At 30.3% G+C, this 24370-nt stretch overlaps 1 long non-coding RNA gene across 1 annotated transcript in view; it reads left to right on the forward strand.

Annotated features, from left to right (window-relative positions):
- The first annotated feature begins 17989 nt into the window (after positions 1-17989).
- Positions 17990-24370, forward strand: part of LOC124421322 — a 9777-nt gene continuing 3396 nt past the window's right edge. The window contains exon 1 of the long non-coding RNA XR_006941578.1: positions 17990-18019. This is a non-coding gene — a long non-coding RNA (uncharacterized LOC124421322). The remainder of the gene's footprint in view (positions 18020-24370) is intronic.

Raw genomic sequence — 24370 nt, forward strand, 5'->3', positions numbered from 1 at the left:
TCACGCTAACGTTAAAACTAAGCCAAGGAGATCAACAAAATTCACCGAAAATATTTATAATATAATTTTATAATTCGATGAATTTTTACACATTATTATTATTTTTCTACCGGGAATCAAGTATATTGAAAATCATGACAATTGATTCACAATTTCTCACATATTTCATTGAATTATAAATTTATCATAATAAAATTCGTCTTGGATATGTTTTATGTACACATTAATCATTCTACCAATTTTTTTTCTGGATCGGTCCAGTATTGGACCGATAATAACATTCGTCTTGTATATGTTTTATGTACACATTAATCATTCTACCAATTTTCACTGGATCGGTCCAGTATTGGTCATAGCTCCCATATAAGGTCCACTTCTGAAAATCACTTAAACGCACATATTTCATTGAATAATTAAGCTATTTGTATTAAAATCGACACAAAAACATTTTGCCCATATACAAATCATTCTACAAAATTTGTTCCGAATAGGCCTATAGTTGGTCATAGATCCCATATAAGGTCCACTTTCGAAATTCACTTAAAAGCATATATTTCATTGATTTATTAAGTTATCGAGATAAAATACAACAAAAATATGTTTTGTGTATATGTAAACCATTCTACCAATTTTTTTGCGAATCGATCCATTATTAGTCATAGCTCCCATATAAGGTCCACTTCCGAAAATCACTTTAACACACATATTACATTGATTACTTAAGCTATTTTGATAAAATTCGACACAAAAACGTTTTGTCTATATATGAATCACCTTGCAAAATTTTTTTCCGGTCGGTCCATTATTGGCCATAGCTCCCATATAGGATTCACTTCCTAAAATCACTTAAACGCATATATTTTATTGAATTTTAAAGATATCAAGACTTTCAGACGGCGAAAACTAGAAAAAAGTGTGTTTTGTTTTTGTAAAATGTGTGCTCTCGTCTGACAATTATCCAGAAGATACTACAATATACACTTGCAGGTAAAAAAAATAAAATATTAATGTGAACACTTTTCAAACTGTCTTCCAGAAGTGACATAGACACACAAACCAGGAATATACAAATTCGGAAACAATGTATTTTGTGTGTTCTCACCTTAATATCATTCAGAAGTCTCTAAAACGTATACTTACAGATGAAAAAATTCAACTGTCATGTTTTTTTGTTTAAGCATAATGGATGCACACTTCTTACTATCATCCGGAAGTAACTTAAAAGTATTTTTCTAGAAGACGAAAATTCAAAATCAATGTATTTTGTTTTTGTAAAATGTGCGTTCTCGTCTCGTTTCTGACGTGGCGTCTGGGGTGATGCGCAATAATTTTGTCTTCTAATTGTTTGAAGGGCAGTGTTGTTGTTGCTTATTTCACAAAGCATGAAAAAAATACAGTGGTTTCGCGGTTAAATGAAAGATATAATGTCAGCCCCATTCGTAATAACGAAAAATTCGTTAAACCGAATAAGAACTTTTCTATAATTTAATGATAAAAATAGGGTAATGCAAGGAAGGAAGTCTATTTTTTAAATCTTTTTGAATGCACCCCTAAAGTTTTTGGCAATTTTCTTTGCATTTTTATGCAGTGTGCAAAAGAAATTAGTTTTTTCTTTAATATAGAATCGAACCAAAAATTTAATATTTTACGAAAAAATTGATTAAAATTAGGTAGAAAAATATTTTTTCTATAATGGAGGTAAAGTTGTTCCATTTCGAAAATTAATTGTTTTAAAACAAAAGAAATTGCGGATTAGATTTTAATCGATGTAAAATTCTAAGTATTTTACGGTAATTTTGTTAAAAAACAATTCCATTACTAACTTTATTAGTAAAATAATCATAATGTAGCCTTATATTAAGATTGATATATAAAAATGTATGTCTATTTAACAAATCTTGTTTTTATTTCCTAAAGTTATTTTCTATATGTTATTTTTTATTTGAAGATTTTTTTATTTGTAGATTTTGTACCCCATACGAAGATATACATATATTCCCGGAAATTAGTTAATCGTTAATAACTCCCTAAAATGTAAATATAATATAAATACAAATCATAAAACCAACGTAGATCTGTATCGGTCCACAATTGGTCATAGCTCCCATATAATTCATTGAAATATAAAGTTAACGGGGTAAAATTTTATTTGAGTATGTTTTGTGTATATATAAACCATTCTACCAAATTTTCCCGGATTGGTCTATTATTGGTCATAGCTCTGAAATAAGATTCACTTCCAAAATCAATTATGTTTTGTGTACATAAATATTATTTTAAGCAACTGTCATACGAATAGTGGTATTTGCAGTTTAAGAACGGTTCTTAGTATTTTCGACTTTTTTCGACTACTTTCGACTTTTACCGACTATTTTCGAATTTTTCCGATTTTTTTCGACTTTCGACTTTTTACGACTTTTCGACTTTTTCCGACTTTTCGACTTTTTTCGACTCTTTCCGACATTTTTCGAATTTCCGACTTTTTTCGACTTTTATTTACAAAGTCGACTTTTTTCATAAACGATAGTCGAGTTATCGACTTTTTTGGAACAAAATAGTCGACTTCGACTTATTTCGACAAAAAGTCGATTGTTCGATTATTCGAAAGTCGATTTATAGAACCCTAGTTCTTAGTAGTAGCCACAATGGTTTTAAAATCTGCCATATGAATGCAAGAAATTTAAATAATGCTAAAGATGATTAGCTTAACTATATTTTTTTGTAATGTCAACATTGATGTTCTTTGTATTACTGAGGCGTACACTGATCCTGGTAATGATGAATATACACTTCTTCTAGAAAATGAGTATTCTCGTCCTCTAGAAGATGAGTTTTCTTGTCTTCTATTTGTATATTCACCAAGATAAAAGTTATAAAAATAAATCTAAATAAAATAAAATTTTATAGTTTTTATTAAATAAATATAAAATAGTAGAAAAAACAAGTAAGAAGTTATAGTCGGGTGAGGCCGACCATATATGAATAAAATATTAATTAGTTTTCATAATAAAGCATTTAAGTTGAATTGTACCTTGCCTCAGATATATTTAAGCCATATTTTGTTTAATAAATCTGTGGATATTTAAGTAAAATTTTAATGGGGGCTTTTTATAGGGGCTCTATAATTATAAAGTTCATCAGGGTTATCAGCTTTTTGTCGATATACGAGTATATTGAACATAATTATGTACTTAAAAGCCCAATTTGGCGGGTTCAGTTGTATGGGGCCTAGGTGAAATAATGGACCGAGGTTAAATAGTTTCAGTAGGCTTCGTGCCATAAAAGATGTGCCAAATTTCTTTGAGTTATCTCCAAAATTGCGACCTGTAGTTTGATTACAAGGTTTACAAGCTCTATTCAGGGGTACAGTTGTATGAGGCCAGGTGAAATAATTGAAAATAGACTTCATAGAATATTATGTGCCAAATTTCATTGAATTATCTTCAAAATTGTGACCTGTAGTTTGATTACAAGGAAATGATTCTGAGCCGATTGGTATACTTTATAGGACCAATATTATTGTGCGTTACAAACATCAGGACAAACCTAATATAAACTCCCCACTAAAGTGGTGTAGGGTATAATAATTGATTTAACAACAAATAAAAAAAAAATATATATGGTATGTCTTATAAAAAGATAATTTTCAGGAAATCTGTATCAATCTTCCAACTGATGACTTGTACATCAGGACAAACCTAATATAAACTCCCCACTAAAGTGGTGTAGGGTATAATAATTGATATAACAACTAATCTAAAAAAAATATATATGTCTATGTCTTATAATAAGATAATTTTCAGGAAATCTGTATCAATCTTCCAACTGATGACTTGTACACTTTCAAAAATTGTAAAACCTTGGTCTCTAAAATATTTTTGTAGTTCTTTATAAATTTTATGATCAATCCATCAAATTGTAAGAGTTATATTTTGGAACGCATTTTATGATTAATATTGAATATACAAAAGTATGTATTTATTGAAATAACATGTACATTACATTTTCTTCAAACAATCGACATTTTTAATAGAACCGCGTGATAAAATAAGACATATATAACTTACTAGATCCCATTTTATACCCTACACCACTATAGTGGGGAGGGTATTATGCGTTTGTGCTGATGTTTGTAACACCCAAAAATATTGGTTCTAGACCCACCTTAAAGTATACCAAATTGGCTCAGAATCACTTTCTGAGTCGATTTATCTATGTCCGTCTGCCCGTTCGTCTGTGTGTCCATGTAAACCTTGTGCACACGCTACAGGTCGCAATTTTCAAGATAATTTGATGAAATTTGGCACATACTCTTTTTTTTTGTTAAAGGACGCTATTAAAAATTGTCCATTTTTTCGCCTAGCCCCCATACAACCGTACCCCCCCGAATCGGTTCTTTAGGCTCATAATTACGTTAAATGTTCTATAATGTCAACAATAATCCGCAATACTTAGTTTTACAGAACGATAAATGACATTACTAATTTTTATAGTTATCGGGCCTCATTAGACCCTAGCCCCATACAAACTCCCCTTCAGAAAATGTCTTGAAGGTCAAAATTCATTTATAATTTCTAAAAAACGATTAAAATCTATATAAATAATTTTGAGGTAGACGTAAATTCCTCTACCAAAATTTATAAGGATAGGCCCTTTTGTAGAAAATCTCTTTTTTTGTCAATAATACGTAAAAATATTTCATAAAGAAAATATTAAAAAATTAAATGCATTATTTTTTAAATTATCCACTTTTTTAACATACTGACTGGTGTAGTGTATCATATTTTATATCATTGTTATATTTCTATATTTTAATTCTGCTAAATTGCATTATAATATTAGCTACTGTTTTCTAAAAAAAATTCAAATAATTAAAAGTTAATTAATTTATTTATTGTTTTGAATCAATAAAAATATTACCTTTCATGAACATTTTTAAATAACTTGCAATTAAACCGTCTATAAAGATATAAAAATACTAAGTCATGCACGCAGAGAAAAAACATAGTTCGACATAGTTACTATAACTAAACTATTGTTATCAAAAACATATAATTGTTATATTATTATATAAACAATATTGTTGTTACATTTTCATGTTCATGGCAATTATAAATTTGAGTATGATTCACTGAAAAATAATTATTTTTTCAAAACCTAAGTAATGGTAACGTTGAAACATATTATGTTACTAACAAATGTTGTTATAAATATTCATTATTTATTTTGATGTTATATGTCTGTTGCTACAACAACAAAACAACTTTAGCCACACACCTCACACATCCCAGCAGTTCGACAAAGAGTAAATGCATACGAAAAAGACAGTAATTTCCTCTAATAGTTACCCACCTGGATGATCGTAATTCGTATGTTTTGGGTCATTCGCCATGAATGTACCCTTTGTAATCGAGAATGAAGACAGTCGTTCTTTTAGAGTTCCCTTTGTTAGCGCGAGACAGTCGTCTCTTTACTGTCCTCAAGTATCCTAGAGATTATACTATTAAAAGTAGTTTTTTTTTTTTGTTGTACTTCCGAAAGTAGTTATTTTACCCATCTTTTGGAGAAATGATTATAACTTTCTACTAATATGCCACCATTAGAGCAACATGGATTGAGGGAGATTAGCCGGTAACTTGGAATTAAAGTTTTATCTCCATTGGGTTTCAATATAGGAATAACTAGACTATTTTTATATATTTGAGGAACATAGTTGTTAAAAATATTGTTATATAATAGGGTCAATCTTGAAAGTACACTGTTTCTAATCCAGGAGTCTTCCTTTTTAACTTGTTTAGAGCAATTTTAAGTTCCGTCATATTAATGTCGTCGTCTATTGGAGAAGACCTGTTGTTTGAATTAAACATTATTTTGGAAGAAATGGAACAGTTTTTGGATTACTGAAAGGTAGTTGAGAAATTATCGTCCTTTGATTGATTAGGCCAATATTCACAGAAATTTTCCGCAATGGAAAATGGATCTATAATATTGGTTAGTGTGTTATTTGAGTAATGTACACAATGTGTTGTATGTTTTGGTTTTAACCCACAAAATTTGCGAATGTAGTTCCACATTATTCCTGTATCGGTGTTGGGATTTATTTCCGATGTGAAATTGTACATTGATGTTCGTTTGGAAATTTTAATTTCCCTTTTGTATAGAGCATTTGCTCTTTTAAAGTTTAATTCGTTTGCTGTTGTGATATTTCTTTTAAATTTGTTCCATAAATGATTTTTTTGTCTTTAGAAGTTCCAGATGTTTGGACCACCATGGAACAGTATTTTTGCGTTTTTACGATTTGTTCTGCGTGATACTTTCATTGGCACTTTGTAAAATTATTTTGTGTATGTTGGCAGCTTCTTTATTGATGTTAGTGCTTGTCACTGAATTTTTCAGATAGTATTTTATATTGATCCCATTTTGCCAATTTCAAATTGAAAGTGTTCCTAATCTTTGGTTGAGTGAAATTGTGTTGAAATGGGGAAGTGACAATTGGGAAATGGTCGCTACCTGATAAGGCAGTTTCAATGCTCCATGCGGCATATATAGATAATGGAGCTGATATAAGTGTTAAGTCGATATTTGCGAAAGTTCTAAGTGTAGAAAAATGTGTAGGACTGTTGTCGTTCATAATTGATAATCTTGAGTCTAAAATGTATTTAGATAATGTTCTACCTTTTTTATTAGTTGTGTTAGATCCCCAGTTGACATGCCAACTGTTGAAGTCGCCAGTTATTATTACTGGGTGTCTGCAGTTAAATAAATTGTGTAGGTCGTTGTAGTTGGAGCGTTTAGTCGGTGAAATGTATGTGCTAAAAATTTTAAATGTTTTCATTGAATGTATTAATATTGATATTGGGTCAAAGTTTACTGAAGAATTGATTAATTCGTGTTGAACAGAATCGTGGATTAATATTGCGGCACCTCCAAAGATATTGTGAGTGGTATCTGATAAATAAATTTTATAAGGAATTGGTGCTATAATATTGTTTGAATTTTGAATATGTGTTTCTTGTAACGTTTTTATTTTGGGTCTGTATTTAGCTATTAGAGTTTGTAGTTCGTTGTAGTTGTTGGTATAACCTTTTATATTCCACTGTAATATTGTTAGTGACATGGTTTACTAACATACTTTAAATAAAATTTAATTTTTAAAATGTACATATTTAAGATATTGAAGTTAAGAACTACAAAAGTTAGTAATAATTGGTTGTAAATAGATGTATAAAATATGTATGGGTATAGTTGGCCGACGGTGATGCAGGTGGGCCAACGTCGACGAGTACCCGATCGTAAGACACTTAGTCAGTGAATAAAGGTGATTATCAATACTGGCCCGGTTAAATAAACCTAAGAATAAGTAATCAGACCAGTACTGCAATCAATATCAATCAGACAAGAATCCCGCGAAAAAGACCCCTCGGTGCTGGAACCATTCACATCACCGACGATCCATAATGAGTTATTTTTTATTTTATTCTTCCATAAAGTTGCTGTCTGTTTCCTCACTCTCCACAGTGGGGCAATCAAAATTTTTTGGAAATAAATCTGGCATTTCTAAACGGCTGGTCCGATCGGGCGTGCGCGTAGCCAAGGAGTATTCCGGTTTAAGTTTTAAAGATGAACCCTGCAGATGCCCCAGGGCCGGCGCTGTGGCGGCTCAAAGTAGGGTACATACGACATGTAAAATTTTTAAACTTTAAGTTCATATTTTTCATATTTTAGTATTAAATATGACAGAACATATTTAAATCTTATATTTACCTATTTTCTATTTGTTTGCTTATCCTTATAATTAAAAGGACTTATTATGCTTAAATTTTCAAAAATTTATAACTATTTTTTACCTAAATTTTTTCGACAGATCATTTCGTTCTGTTTCGATTATGATCATGTAGTTAAAAATATACAGGTAATGATAATTTCGATTCATTCACTAATAAGAAATATCAATGACTGAATTACAGGTTACAGTAATATAGTCCTAAATGTTAATAGGTAGACAATTCGTAATTTTTTACTTTGGAATACCTGTATCGGAAATGACAAGAATTGGTATATAAGTAAACTTCTCAGATTTTAAGTACCATATTTAATAAATCTACAATGAAGATTGTATTAAAGTACGAAGAGTTGTGTTCCGTTTTATGGAGTGTATCTTCAAAAGGGTCAGAAAGAATTGAAGACATTTCAAATTATATAAAAACTACATATATTAGAAAAGTAGACAAAACGGGCATATCAAAAATTGAAAACTTTTTGATGTAAAAAGTAAGTCTGTGGATGGAAATCAAAAGAAATTTCGATTAAAATTTTGTAGTTGAATGGAAACTACTACGGAAATCTCAACTTACAACACATCAAAAAAAAAAAGAAGGTCACGCAAAAACTGTTTTCAATCTCAAATGAGGAAATTGCTGATACATTTAACGAAATGCTGAAAAAGGAAAACCAACCTATGGATGCCATACATATTGCAACTATTCTTGCTAATGCATCACCAAAACGACTTAAGCGAATTGTGAAAAGTATACCAACTCCAACATCACAATGAAATTTGACTGAAGAGGAAGCAATAGCGCTAATGTTGGAACTGGGTCTCAGTCGAAATAAGTACCAAATATTAAGAAAAGCTCTGCATGAAAAAGGACACAATATATTACCATCATACAAGGCGATCCAGGAAAAAAACAAACTATCCTACCATCACATATTGCTGTTAATGATGTGAAAGCTTGTATTGATATATCATCTTTGCTCGAAAACACAGCATCAAGAATTGTGTCAGACGTTTCAGAAGAGCAACTAAGGAAAATTCATAACTGTGATGTTGTCTTAATGTGTAAGTGGGGATGTGACGGTTTATCAGCACTTCCGGAATACTAACAAGCTTGTGGAAGTCGGACATTAGCAGACTACAAAAGTGTATTTATGTCATCATTAGTGCCATTACGAATTCGTTCATATTCTCTTAATCCATCATCGTCAAGCATCGGAAATTCATTTGAAGATATATGGATCAATACAACTCCGGGTTTAAAAATTTTTTGTAGACCCATTGGATTTGAACATATAAAGGAGTCAAAGAAAACAACAAAAGATTTAGTGGAATATTTAAAAGATGATATAAATGCACTAGAAATTCTCTATTAACGTATCATATCAGCTAAGCTTAACAATGATTGATGGAAAGGTCAGCAATGCCATAACAGAAACTTCTTCCTTCTGGAGATACTCAATATGTAATGAGAAAAAGTCGAAATTCTCAAATATAAACAAAAGCAGAAGTATTAATGAAGAAGTCCTGTCTTTCGGAATTTCACCACTTCATGCCAGAATACGATTTTTGGATTACTTTTTACACATAGCATACGACCTCAAATATAGAAGTGTGCCAAAGAATCTTGTTCAACAACAAATAATTAAGAAATGAAAGAACTGAGAGCTGCGGAAAAAAGCAGAATCCAAGAATAATTTAAAGTTCAGGTGGGAACATCGACAAACCACTTCCAAGTTGCGGTAGTACAAATGACGGTAATACGGCGAGAAGGTTTTTTCGTGATTTTTAAATTACTTCAAAAATAACTGGAATCGACAAGGAGTTGCTTCGAAGAGTTAACACTATTTTAATGGCACTGAATAGTAAACATAAAATTAATCGATTTGGGGAATATACATCTGAAATTTCTAAATTACTTGTATCTCTGTATCCATAGATAACAGTACACAAAGTATTAGATGGAAAAAGAAGGATTTGTGATGAAACTCTATCATCTAAAAACAAGGAAGATTTAAAGGACTTATATTACCTTCTAGATTTGTATACCGATATGACAGATTATTTTATAGAATTTTATAGAATAGAATTTTTAGGAATTAACTATATAAGTAGTTTGTAAGAATTAATTGTATTATGTTTAAGATAAACAGTTCAAATAAAAAAGCTATTATACTAACTGATGATATTGTAATCAATTGTGTTTTATATTTCGGGAAAGGTGGTTTGTGTGGGGTGATTTAGGTGTTGTTGTGCGTGGCTCATAATAAAATTATAATTTTTTTATTGTATATACAATGTTATAGTCTTTAATAAAATAATTAACTAAATAATTTTTAAAAATTGTCCAAATATTTTATTCAACACCAAATGTATGTTCTGTCATATTTAATACTAAAATATGAAAAAGATAAAATTAAAGGATACAGGTTTAAACATATTTTGAACATATTTTTGAATGTAATTGAAACATTGGCTTGAAATTTTTTGTAAAGGGTCGAGAATTTCCATATCTAACTAAAAAATGATATTAAGGGATAAATATGGACTAAATTGTTGTAGCTATCTGCGACCCTATTAAAATTTTGATATAAATCATAGTTTTAGAAATTTAACAAATATGACAAAATCTTTATTTATGAACAAAACTCAATAAAATTTTCAACGCTTGTTAAATTTGTCATTTCAAATAAGAAAATGTAAAAAAAAATTGAAAACGTCAAAGGGCATCCCGCAATTCCCAAAAATAGGAATGAAAATCCCAAAAATGAGATTTTTTACTTTTTTGCCCATAGGGTCCTTTCAGGGCTGGGAAAATACTTTTGGAGTAAATAGAAAACATATTGAGGTTTCTAAAACTGCTTTCAGTTTTCTGATCCCAGCTTTGGGATTTTAGAACATGTTGCCCATAGTTGAAGTTTTGATAAAAAAATAGGTCATATTCGGAAGGACGCAGTGGCAACATTTTCAAATAATAGGACAAGTTTTTTATGTCAAAGCGTTCTGCGTAAAGACACCTTTTAGAAAACTATAAAAATGTTCTTAAAGAAAATTTTATTTTATTAATAAAAGAGTTAAGACACATTTTTGGCAAAAAACGGCAAAAACCCAAAAATTTTTGAATTTTTAAATTAAAAAACGTAATTTAAAAATTGATTTCGGGATTTTTATTATTTTTTTCAAATAAGTTAAAGAGTTTCTTATCGTGCTTTCAACCCCAATTTTTAAGTAAATTCACTGTAATGTATTGATGGCGGGGAAGCTAGTTCCTATGCGCATTTCGCCGGTTGCTTAAGCCAGCTCATCAGGAAACCTTTCCCAATATTTTAGGTAAACTAGAAATGTCTTATGAAAGAATTATTTTAAACTCAATAAGAATTCAAAAAGCATCTTTCACAAAACATTAAAGTTTTGACAAAACACCAACAATAACAGTGAGTTTATTTTTTCTTACATTCCTTTCTACACTTGGCTGGTTGTTTTCCAACTCTAAATGCAGTTGTAAGGGAAAAAATTAAAACAAAATAAACAACTTCCATTTTGTTGTTTTTTTTTTTTAACAACAGAATAGGGTATTCAGTTTTAAATGCACGGGCACTTGCAAATTTAATTTAAAAATTGATTTCGGGATTTTTATTATTTTTTCAAATAAGTTAAAGAAATCAATTTTTAAATTAAATTTGCAAGTGCCCGTGCATTTAAAACTGAATACCCTATTCTGTTGTTTTAAAAAAAAAACAACAAAATAGAAGTTGTTTATTTTGTTTTTATTTTTTCCCTTACAACTGCATTTAGAGTTGGAAAACAACCAGCCAAGTGTAGAAAGGAATGTAAGAAAAAATAAACTCACTGTTATTGTTGGTGTTTTGTCAAAACTTTAATGTTTTGTGAAAGATGCGTTTTGAATTCTTATTGAGTTTAAAATAATTCATTCATAAGACATTTCTAGTTTTCCTAAAATATTGGGAAAGGTTTCCTGATGAGCTGGCTTAAGCAACCGGCGAAATGCGCATAGGAACTTGCTTCCTCACCATCAATACATTACAGTGAATTTATTTAAAAATTGGGGTTCAAAGCACGATAAGAAACTCTTTAACTTATTTGAATAAAAAACGTATATTTTTGGATCTGTAAATGGTATTGATCTGAAATATTTTGTATATTATTGAAAATTTTGAGTCCATTTGGTCCATAATTACGCCCGGTATTCAAAAAAGGCGGACCAAGGTATGGTAAATGTTGTATCAATGCCTAAAACTCGGATATTATAAGAGATAAATAGTATGTCGTACATGTCGTAGGTACCCTACTTTGGGCCGCCACAGCGCCGTCCCTGGTGCATCTGCAGGGTTCATCTTCAAAACTTAAACTTGGCTACGATCGGATCAGCCGTTTAGAAATACAAGATTTATTTCCAAAAAATTTCGATTCTGCCCCACTGTAGCACACGTACATAACCCGATCGTAAATAAAACTCATTGCCAGAGCGTAAAAATTACAAAACTTATCTTTAGTTCAGCCAAGGGCAGAAAGAGAAACTGTTATTGTAGTGGTAAGAAAATACCAAAAAACACTTAGAAAAATATTTCCTAGTTACGCTTGCTATGATCAAATTTTATAAGAAGTAAATTTTACCGATAAAGCTTATTCTAAGAAAAGAAAAATGTTTACTTCTATACAAAGATTAAAGCTTTTAATATAAACCCAGCAGTTCGACAACGATTCAATGTATACGAAAAAGACAGTAATTTCCACTAATAGTTAACCACCTGGATGATCGTAATTCGTATGTTTTGGGTCATTCATCACGAATGTACCCTTTGTAATCGAGAATGAAGACAGTCGTCACTTTAGTGTCCTCTTTTTAAGCGAGAGCGGAGATAGTCGTCTCTTTACTGTGACCAAGTAACCTAGAGATTATACTCTTAAAAGTAGTTTTTTTGTTGTACTTCCGAAAGTAGTTATTTTACCCATCTTTTGTAGAAATGATTATTACTTTCTACTAATAAGCCACCATCTGGTTGACTCAAATTTATATCTTTCGGGTCAATAGTCACATTATTGTCCCATAGTATTCTAGAGAGTAGACACTTGAAATTTTTAAATTTTAGTTCCATTAATATTTTACCACCTGGCTGACTCCAATTCGTATGTTTTTGGTCTTTCGTCACAAATAAACTCTTTGTAAACGATAATGAAGACAGTCGTCACTTTAGTGTCCCCTTTGTAAGCTAGAGCGGAGGCAATCGTCTCTCTACTGTAGGACAAGCCCATGTGAAAATGGTTGGTCACCTAGGTAGTCATGTGGCTAGGGGCCACCACAAGTAGTAGGTTAAGTGGTCAGTTCGGGACTGTCCCGAACTGCTGGGTTATTTTACTCATTTTTAGGAGAAATGATTATTACTTTTTTCTAATATGCCACTATCTGGTTGACTCAAATTTATATCTTTCGGGTCAATAGTCACATTATTGTCCCATAGTATTCTAGAGAGTAGACACATGAAATTTTTAAATTTTAGTTCCATTAATATCTTACCACCTGGCTGACTCCAATTCGTATGTTTTTGGTCTTTCGTCACAAATAAACCCTTGTAAACGAAAATGAAGGCAGTCGTCACTTTAGTGTCCCCTTTGTAAGCTAGAGCGGAGGCAATCGTCTCTTTGCTGTCTCTTTGTAGGGTGTAGAGTGACGATTGACTTCCTCGTAGGACAAGCCCATGTTAAAATGGTCGGTCACCTGGGTAGTCAGGTGGCTAGGGGCCACCACAAGGTGGTTAAGTGGTCAGTTCGGTACTGTCCCGTCGAACTGCTGGGAAATGTTTAAAAAAAGTATTAATGTGTCGATTATAAACGGCAACCGAACTTCACTTGAGTTGCCAATTGCCGAAAACATATTACAGATGGCAACTGACAACTAACAGCTGTCAATTTCAGTTGCCAAATAGCAAATATTTAAGCAACAGTATATTTTTGGTTGCCTTATACATTTTTGAAGTTAAAACGCGCCAAAACTTAAGATGTAAGTACGTTTTTTTGTCTTCTTTTGGAACTTTTAAAATGTTTTTCTTATTACAGATCACAAAATGGTTAAAATTACCACAAAACACCAATTTGATCTGCTTTTGCAACAAATGGAGTTATATCCAAGGATTGCTCGTGGTGTCCGAGGTTTTGGTGATACCAAAGCTACCGTTGACGAGACATGGAAGGAAATTTCCGAAAAATTAAATAGTTGTGGCCCACCAATGCGAACGCCTGAAATTGGCAGAGGGTGTGGATACATTTCAAGGCAAAATTAAAAAAGAAAATGGCTAACAATCGTCGGAATATTTATACAACTGGAGGTGGGCCATCGGAAGAAATCAGTTTGTCTCCAATAGAACAGGCAGCAGCGAAGCTAGTGCGCACAGACATTTCCGTAAACCTTCAGGGAAATACTTGTGGCGTACTCCAATCGGAAGTGGTAGACGAGCTGCCTACTTCTGTACAGCAAGAGTTTGACGACCTAACAAGAAGTAGAGAGGAAAAGCGGCCACAAGCGGATGTACTGAAGACTGGAAATCAGAGATTTGAAAAAGAGGAAGTACGAAGTCCTAAAAGAAATTAAAGAAATAAAAAAAGAAATTCGATTCATTCTTAGAGGAGCAAAAACTGGAAAGAAAAATTAAGCAAAAGAAACTAGAAGTCTTAGGAAAAAGCTATATAATCTAAATAAAAAAAATTTTAATACCTTATATTAATAGTAGTACAAAGAAATGGAACCTCATGTAGTAGTTTTAAGATTTTATGGACCTGAATTTTATTAGTTTGGTAGCATTAACCAATCCAAGAATGTGATATTTTTATTTCAATTTTTTCTGTTATTTTTATATAAACCTTGTTATCTCATGTACTGAAGACTGAATTAATTTGTTATTTTACTTTTTATTTCTTTTTCTATGTTTTAAAAAAATATATATTAAATGTTATATGTTATAAACAAATAAGAAAAGCATTTTAAATTATAAGTATGTTAGTTTATTCATTTAAAGATCGCATAATTCTATTTTTTATGTCTGTTGCTAAAATATCTTCATTTTCACCAATGTTCACTATTGCCTCTTCCATAAGTACTTCCGTTGGTTCCTCTTCCCAATCAGCTTTGTAATGCTTTCCAATGTTATACAATGCACAACACGCATTTACTATTTATCGGGATTATAGTGCAGACCACGTTCGGCAGAAAGACATCTAATTAATGACTTCAGAACACCGTTCGTTCGCTCAATAATATTCCGGGCCTTTGCATGAATAGTATTATATTTCCCTTCTGGCGAATGCGGTTCTGCTGAACGGTAGGGTGTCAAAAAAAACACCATTACCTAAATAATTAAATAAAATATATATTCTGTCCAAAATCTGAGACAATCATTTGCTTCAAAGCGCTATTGTTCCCTATAAAGGCATCGTGAATAGAACCGGGGTGCCTGGCGTCTACATACCGTATACGCATTTTAAAATCACACATCTATAAAGAAGTTATCACAATTTAAACAAGCACTTAAATGGTAAACATGTATTAAATAACTTACCAGTAAGACATTTAAACTAAAATAACCTTTTCTATTTAAGTATAAATGTCGAACATCTTCCTTAGGACGTGAGTGTACGTGTACCATCTATACAGCCTACAACTCCGGGAAACTTCGTTTTTGAATAGAAATAGTTTTTGTTTTTGGTTTTTTCCTCTTCCGTCATTTTAGAAACTATCCAATGCGTACAAATTTTTTCTTCTATTTGTTTTACAACTTCCTTCAATACCACAGACAACGTAGGCTGAGCCATTCCCAAATTAAAATCGTTGCCGTGAGATTTTTGGAAACTTCCTTCTGCAAAAAATAAATATTATCTACTATGATCAAAATAAACCCAAAATTTTGAACATACAGTGTTGCTGTAATGGGCAACAAATTCATGAATATTATGAGTAGTAACAACTAAAATTTACTGTATAGGATCACGTTTTGTTAAGGCATGTTTTGGAGTTGTATACCGCTACGATGTCTTGAAAATTTAAAATATATTAGTGCTTATATCTACAATAATATATACTAGCCAACTTTGTCGGAAAATATCGATCCAAGTGTTTTCGTACCACTAGGATCGATATTTTCCGACAAAGTTGGCTAGTATTACGATCCAGATAATTTAATTAGAAACAGAAGAACGATACCAAAAATATATCTTGGAATGTTTAAAAACAGATCCTTACAACAAAAATTATTATTTTTAGACACATCAAGGAATCTATTAAATCCCAATATTAAATTTTGGTTTTATCTCTGGAAAAAGAGAAAAAATGGCAAATATGGTCAAAAATCGTAATTTTAATGATATTATATGAAAAGATGGTACAAATGCCTCAAAATTGTGGGCCAAATGGGCCAAAAATATATCTTTTCGGTTGATAGTAACCTCTTAAAACAATTTTAAGCAAAAAGACCATTCCATTCTAATTTTTATGTTTCGTAAAATATGGTCGTACATGAAATACAGGAAAAATTCGAATAATTTTGTGAAGTAATTTTATAGACTCTTTTTAAAAAAAAGTTAAATTAATTTAAGTAAATGTGAATTTTTAAAGTTTTAAAAAGCGTGATATCAAAGCTAAGGACTGTCTAGACAGTTTAACAAATTAATATATTAATTTTGCATATTAATTTTCAGAAATTGCAGACAAAATTTGTAAAAACAACAACACCACTTGCAAAAATCTCATACACTCCAAAAATTTTTCAGGAATGCATAATAATAACAAGTATAGTCGGGCGTAGCCGACCATATGATACCCTACATCAGTCAGTATGTATGTTAAAAATGGGGATTATTTAAAATAAAAATATAAAGCATTTGGTTTGTTTTTTAACTTTATTTCGGAATATTTTTACTTTTTTGGCAAAAAAAGAGATTTTTTTTTAAGAGGGCTCAAAGGGGAGTACTGCAAAATATGGCCCTATTCTTAAAAATGTTGGTAGGGGGAGTTAAGTCTTCTTCAATATTATTTATTTAGAATTTAAAAGTGTTATTAGTGTTTGTAAGTGAATTTTGACCTTTAAGTCAATTTCTGAAGGGGAGTTTGTATGAGGGATAGGGTCAAATGAAGCCCGATCATTACAAAAATCGGTAGTGTCATTTATAGTTCTATAAAACTAAGTTTTGTCGACTTTTGTTAACTTAATAGATCATTTAAATTAATTATAAGTCAAAAGGCCCTATTTGGGGGGCACCGTTGTATGGGGGCTATTCGAAATAATAGACCGATTTTAACCATTTCCAATAGGCTTCGTCCTTGGGCCAAAAGAAGTGTGCCAAATTTCATCCAATTATCTTGAAAATTGCGGCCTGTACCTTGCACACAAGGTTTACATGGACAGCCAGCCAGACGGACGGACGGACGGACATAGCTTAATCGACTCAGAAAATGATTCTAAGCCGGTTATTTTTGTATGTTACAAATATCAGCACAAACCCAATATACCCTCCCCACTAAAGGGGTGTAGGGTATAAAAATACATAAAAATTATATTTTAATTATTCTTTTTAACATTTTATATTAAAAGCTGTAATCTTTGTGAAGAAATAAACATTTTTCTTTTCTTTGGATATGTTTTATCTGTAAAATTTACCATTGTACTTGTTATAAAACTTGATCATAACAAGCGTAATTAGGAAATATGTATTGTTTTTTTTAGTATTTTCTCACCACTACAATAACAGTTTCTCTTTCTGCGCTTAGCTGGTCTAGTTTGAGCGTTCATGGAACGAGGTTGTGTCTGCTGAAGCAGGGATGGTCATCTTATTGTTTTTCGTATGATTTACCTTTTCTCTTCAGTTATTTTTACTATTTCAACACTTTTTTTTGCAATAAAAACAGAAATGACAAATCACTATTAACATACGTTCTTCATAATAACTTAAAAATATCTTTATCTATATATATATATATATATATATATATATATATTATATATATATATATATATATATTATATATATATATATATATATATATATATATATATATATATATATATATATATATATATATATATATATATATATATATATATATATATATATAATATATAGATAAAGATATTTTTAAGTTATTATATATATAATATATATATATATATATATATATAATATGTCATAAATTTTTTAGATTTAACAAAACATTGATGAACATTCTGTTTAATATAGGTAAGTATGACTTTGTGACCGTTTCTGTTCATCCATGTGCAATCATTTTAATTTGGAAGAAATGGTAACATTGTTTCTAGTTGATGTTTGATAGCGATCGCAATTGTGGCTGTGAACGAAACACAACATATGCAATTAAGGCATGTGCTTGAATTTTATTTAAGTCGCCTGCATCGCATATTCAATTTTATTATACATTTTTTTATCTTTAAGAAAACTAACAGTAAAAAAATGTATGTATATCAACTTCACTTTGAAACTGCAAATTTGAAATTTTTCTTTTTACTTGCATTTAGACCAGCATTGACAACATACGTTTTTTAAATAATATTTAAAGAAATTAAAGAGTGTGAACAATTGGTAAAATAAATCAAATATAGAAAACCAACTAAATATAATAAATTACACCAAGTCAATTAAACAACGTTTGACGAAATTTGAAATTAAATTAACATCAAGGTAAAGGTGGATATATAATATAATTTAAATTTAATTTATCCGGAATTCCTAGAATATATTGAAGAAACTATAGAGCAGACTATAAATTCGACTTTAAACTAGACAATAGATAAGCCTTAAATGCTGGAACAATTTGCTGACAAAATCTTTTCTGTGTTAAAAACAAAATTTTCAAATACGTCAGTTTCTAAATTAAATATGCACCATCTTTTCCCTCCACCACAAAAAGTACAGACTGATGAAAGTGGTGCAAAAATTGGAAAAAAGTTTACAATCGCTGACTCCCAAGAAGGCTTTGTAATGATGGTTGGATCTAAAGAAGTACTTGAGGCGAAAAATAGCTTACTTAAATTGTAAGGACGAAATATTCAGCCAAAATTAATGATTGTTGGAGAAATATATAAAATACATCATATATATACATATATATCGATGATATTAAATATCCTAATTTATGAATTTTAAATGCTGTAGATGTGTTATTTAAAATTTAATATATAAACATTAATTTTGAAATGTAAAATAAAATATATTTTTAAATGTATAAATATATTAATTCATTAATATTAATTATACTATATATATTAATTAATGTACTCATTTTTAAATGTAAAAGTTTGAAATACTAAATTTTAAATTTAAGCTCATTAAAACAAATTTTGAAATGTAAAAAATAAATTATTATAAAAATCTTAAAATAAAAAAAGTTTATTTAAATTTAAAATACATTTATAAATATGAATTATAAAATTTATAATATATAAATTTAAAATATACAAATATTAATTTTAAAATAATTTGCAAAAATGTATGTATTTATTTTAAAAATGTAAACATTAAAAAAATATAAAATTTATTTATAAATTTGGATTAATAAAAAATTTCATTGAAAAAAACACAAAACAACTTTTTACTTTTAGTTAATTGTTAAAAAAAAAAATCATTAATTTTATTGTTTGATTTTATAAAACAAATTGTTTGAAATTATGATTAATTCACAAACAATGATTTGTTTGACTCAAAGAACAATATGTCTGAATATGAAAATAAAACCATTTACTTTGTTGTTAGTTTTTAACAAATATTTTGTAAATTTTTAAACACAATTTTTAGTAAATAGTATATTATTTTAATAAGAAAAATTTTAGAATTTTTTCAATAAACAATTTACGAATTTGAGTACTTGATTTTACGAATTTCGTGATAGGTCCGAATTTTTTGTTTGATTTTGAATTTCATTTTTTTCTGTGTAGATGGCTGTCTCGAACCCCCGCACAGTGGTATAGGAAAAAAAGAGGGTAATAATTCGGTAACTTCTAAACGGTTAATCCGATTTTAATGAAATTTGGTACGCACAAAGAGGAGGTGTTGTCGAGTTTAGGTTTTGAATTTGGACCTTATAGGTCAACCAGGGCCCCGTCGGAGGGTCCTCAAAATAGGACACCTCGGCTATGTTAAATTTTTAAAACGATCCTATTTCTTTATTTGAGTTCCGATTTAAAAAAAAATCGTATATGGAATCTCCTCATCGAGCACTATAAAAAATCGTACTATTATTTTCATCAAAATGTAAGAGTTAACCTTATAGATGAAAATAATAGTACTAGGTAAATTTTCTAAAAGATGTTGAGTTTTCCCTAATTAATTTGTCACTTAAAAACATTAGGTAGGCATGTTATATATCAATGGAAAGGTAATTTTTCTATTTTTCAAAAATGTATATAATTTTTGAAAATTAAAAAATTCGCGGAATACTTTTTTAAAAAAATTAAAAAAATGTTTTTTATTCAGATTTTGCGAAGATACAAATTTTTCAAATTGCAATAAAAATTTTATTTATGAATATTTTTTAATGAAATTTTACAGTTAGGTAGATTTTTTTACTCAAAATCCAAAATTGAATAAAAATTTTGAATTTTCTTATTAGAAATCCCGGAATTCCCAAAAAAGTTTTAAAAGATCCCAAAAATGGGATTTTTTGGTTTTTTTGCCTATTATATCCATACCAGGGGCGGGGTTATCGAAACCCGTTACAAAATGATTAAGAACGTATTGAGTCATATAAAACAGGTCACTATAATTTGATATCGACTGTGCGATTTGAGAATTTTTGCTCAAAATTGAATTTTCCATAAAAAATAGGGTTTTTTTGGATGGACCTGGTCTCCTCGGTATCAAAAATTTTTAGTTCTTATTTCATTTATCGTATTTTATGTAAAGTCAGCTTTCTAAAAAGTATAAATTCTATATACATCTTCTTAGAAACTTTTTAGATAACTTAAAAAGAAAAAGATACTTTTTTCCCCAAAAAATGACAAAAAATCGCCTTTTTAATTTTTTAAACTAAAATGCCTATAACTTTGGACTCAGTGATGATTTTTACATAATTCTTTCACTGCTTGATATATAAACTTGTTGTTAAGCGGTAAAATTTTAATTTTCAAATGCGAATATCTCCTAAACTAAGATAATTTACTGCTATGACGACAAATGAACTCAAATGAAGAAATAGGATCGTTTTAAAAATTTAACATAGCCGAGGTGTCATAATTTGAGGACCCCCCGCCGGGGCCCTGGTTGGCCTATAAGGTCCAAATTCAAAACATAAACTCGACAAATGGAATTTTAATTAGGCCCAGAAAACTTTATTCTAAGTGAGTTTTGGATGTGGACCTTCGTACGGGTTCGAAAATATTTCATCAGAATGATTTATCTATACACAGAACATACTCATGTCGAATTGTACCCAAATATTATGATTTAATATTGAATTATGTGGTATTAAGTGATTTTCAGAAGTAAACCTTATATGGGTTTTTAGACAAATTATGTTTCGATCGAAAAAACATTATGTGTGTGAGTTTAAGTAATTTTTGAAAAAAAATCAAGAGGGCTCAAAGGAGAGTAGGGCAAAATATGGCCCTATCCTTAAAAATGTTGGTAGGGGGAGTTAAGTCTTCTTCAATATTATTTATGTAGAATTTAAAAGTGTTATTAGTGTTTGTAAGTGAATTTTGACCTTTAAGTCATTTTCTAATGGGGAGTTTGTATGGGGGATAGGGTCATTAGAAAAATCATTTAGAGTTCTATAAAACTAAGTTTTGTCGACTTTTGTTAACATAATAGATCATTTAAATTAATTATAAGCCAAAAGGGGGTACGGTTGTATGGAGGCTAGTCGAAATACTGGACCGATTTTAACCATTTTCAATAGGCTTCGTCTTTGGTCCAATAGAAGCATGTGTGCTAAATTTCATCCACTTATCTTATCTGAACAGCCAGACGGACATAGCTTAATCGACTCAGAAAATGATTCTAAGAAGATTGGTATACTTTAAGGTGGGTATAGGACGAATATTTTTGTATGTTACAAACATCAGCATAAACCCAATATACCCTGCCCACTAAAGTGGTGTAGGGTATAAATATTTAAGCAATTTATTGATAAAAAAAATTTCTAAATGTGGCTTTATATAGGTGAAATATGGGCCGATCATCGGTAAATTTGGGAAAAGGATATATTTTTAAATAACAGTTAGTTTTGTTGAGTTTCATTGCGATACAAATGGTTTCAAGTCAATTTTAGACGTTTAAGACATTTTTTGAAGGGGGATTTGTATGGGGGCTAGGGTCAAATAAGACCGATCATTACGAAAATCTGCAGTGTCATTTATACTTATATAAGACTTATTTGTGCCAATTTTTAGAGAGATAGTAGAATATTTGACGTAAATATGGCATAAAAAGTTCATATCGGGAGGTACGATTGTATGGGGGGTAGGTGAAATAATGGACCGATTTCAACCATTTTCAATAGGCTTTGTCCCTGTGCTAAAAAACATGCTTGGTCCAAATTTCATCAAATTATCTTGAAAATTGCGGCCTGCACATTGCGCACAAAGTTTACATGGACAGCCAGCCAGACGGACATGTCTTAATCGACTCAAAAAATGATTCGATGAATCGATCGGTATAATATATGTAGGGTATTGGACCAATATTTTTGTATGTTACAAACATCAGCACAAACGTGTAATACCCTCCCCACTATAGTGGTGTAGGTTATAATTAGTAGAGTGATTTATACATATACAGAACGTATTCGTGTTATACTTTATCTTGATAGCTTTACTTATCAATGAAATATACCCTTAAGTAATTTTCAGAAGTGAACCTTATATGGGAGCTATGACCAATTGTGGACCGAATAACAAAAAATTTTAAAGTGATTCATAGACATACAAAACGTATTTGTGTTGAATTTTATCTCGATATCTTTACTTATAAATGAAAAATGACCGTTTAAGTGATTTTCGGAAGAGGACCTTATATGTGAACTATGACCAATTGTGGACCGAATCGAAAAGAAATTACCGACCGAATAACATAAAACCGAATAATATATACAATATACTTTATAACTAGTAGAACAAATTAATCGAATTATCTTTTGTAGTTTCTGAGAAAACTACCTAAGAATTGCGAGAAAAAAACGTATTTTTTCGAGGTAGTCTGAAATTTTTACTCATAATTTCTGTTGTCAACCGATTTTGCTGATTTTCAATACCAATCTGTACCGGATAGTAATAAGTATTTTGGGTTAATTTCGTTTATTTCTATTGCTGCGCTTTAACGTGGGCGTGTTTTACACAGACAGACACACGGATATAGCTAAATCGACTCAGAATTTTATAAGAACCCAGAATATATATACTTTTTGGGTCTCAGATAAATATGATTTGTCTTTTAAATAAGCGCAGCAGAGTTTTTATTGAATATTAGTACTTTTATAAAAGATCGTTTCAATTTAAAAAAACAAGTAAGAATTCTATATTCGGCTTTGCCGACACTTATATATCCTTCACCATGGTGTGTTAAAAAAAGAGTCTGTACCAAAAAGTCCTCTTTTACATCACCTTTTCGGAATCAAAATGCTTAAATTTATGTTTCTAGATCCAATATTATAAAAAATAAAAAGAGTACTTTTTGAAAAACGAAAAAGTACCTAAAAGTACCCTTTTATGGATCCTCACCTAATTCAGACACTACGTACCCAATTCAAAAACAAAAAAGTACCATAAAGTTCTTCCGAAATTCCGACTTTACATACTTACCTTTTGCAGAACGAAAAAATACCGGGTTCAAAAAGTACCTTTTGAAAAAGTACCAAAAAGTTCCCTTTTATGAGTTCTCACCTAATTCAAACTCTACATACTTAATTTCATAATTCTGGGTTCAAGATTAGAGAAAATTCAAAAAATACATTTAAAAAACAAAAATAGTACCAAAAAGTTTACCTTTTCCAGTTCTCACATAATTCCGACTCTACATACTTAATTTCATGTTTCTAGGTTAAATATTATAAAAAATTTAAAAAGTACCTTTTGTAGAACGAGAAAGTACAACAAAATCCCCTTTGGTGTGTTTTTGTCTACTCCGGGCTCTACATTCTTAATTTAATGTTTCTGAGTTCATTATTAGAAAAGTACCAAGAAGTTTCCTTTTATGGCTTCTTACTTAAGACAGGCTCCACATAATTAATTACATATTTCTAGCCAATAACAACACACTAGTGCTGCTCTCTCTGCCTTGTTTTTATAAATATAAATTTTTGATGAAATTTCCAGAGGTTGTTTTGGATTTTTGCTCATATCTCCGGTATTTATGGACCGATTTTGCTGATTTTAAAAAGCGATCTTCTCGAAAGCAAGTCTAAAAGAATTATTGAAGATTCGAATCTCGCCGATATCAGGGGTCTTCTCAAAACAGATTTCAACCAACTTACAGACGGACATAGCTTAATCAACTCCGCTCCGGTCGGAAAATTATATTATAGAAATAAGAAACGCAATGACAAACTTATATATACCCTTCTCACGATCCGTCATGGTG

This window comes from Lucilia cuprina, chromosome X (assembly GCF_022045245.1).
Source record: "Lucilia cuprina isolate Lc7/37 chromosome X, ASM2204524v1, whole genome shotgun sequence".
Taxonomy (NCBI): Eukaryota; Metazoa; Arthropoda; class Insecta; order Diptera; family Calliphoridae; genus Lucilia; species Lucilia cuprina.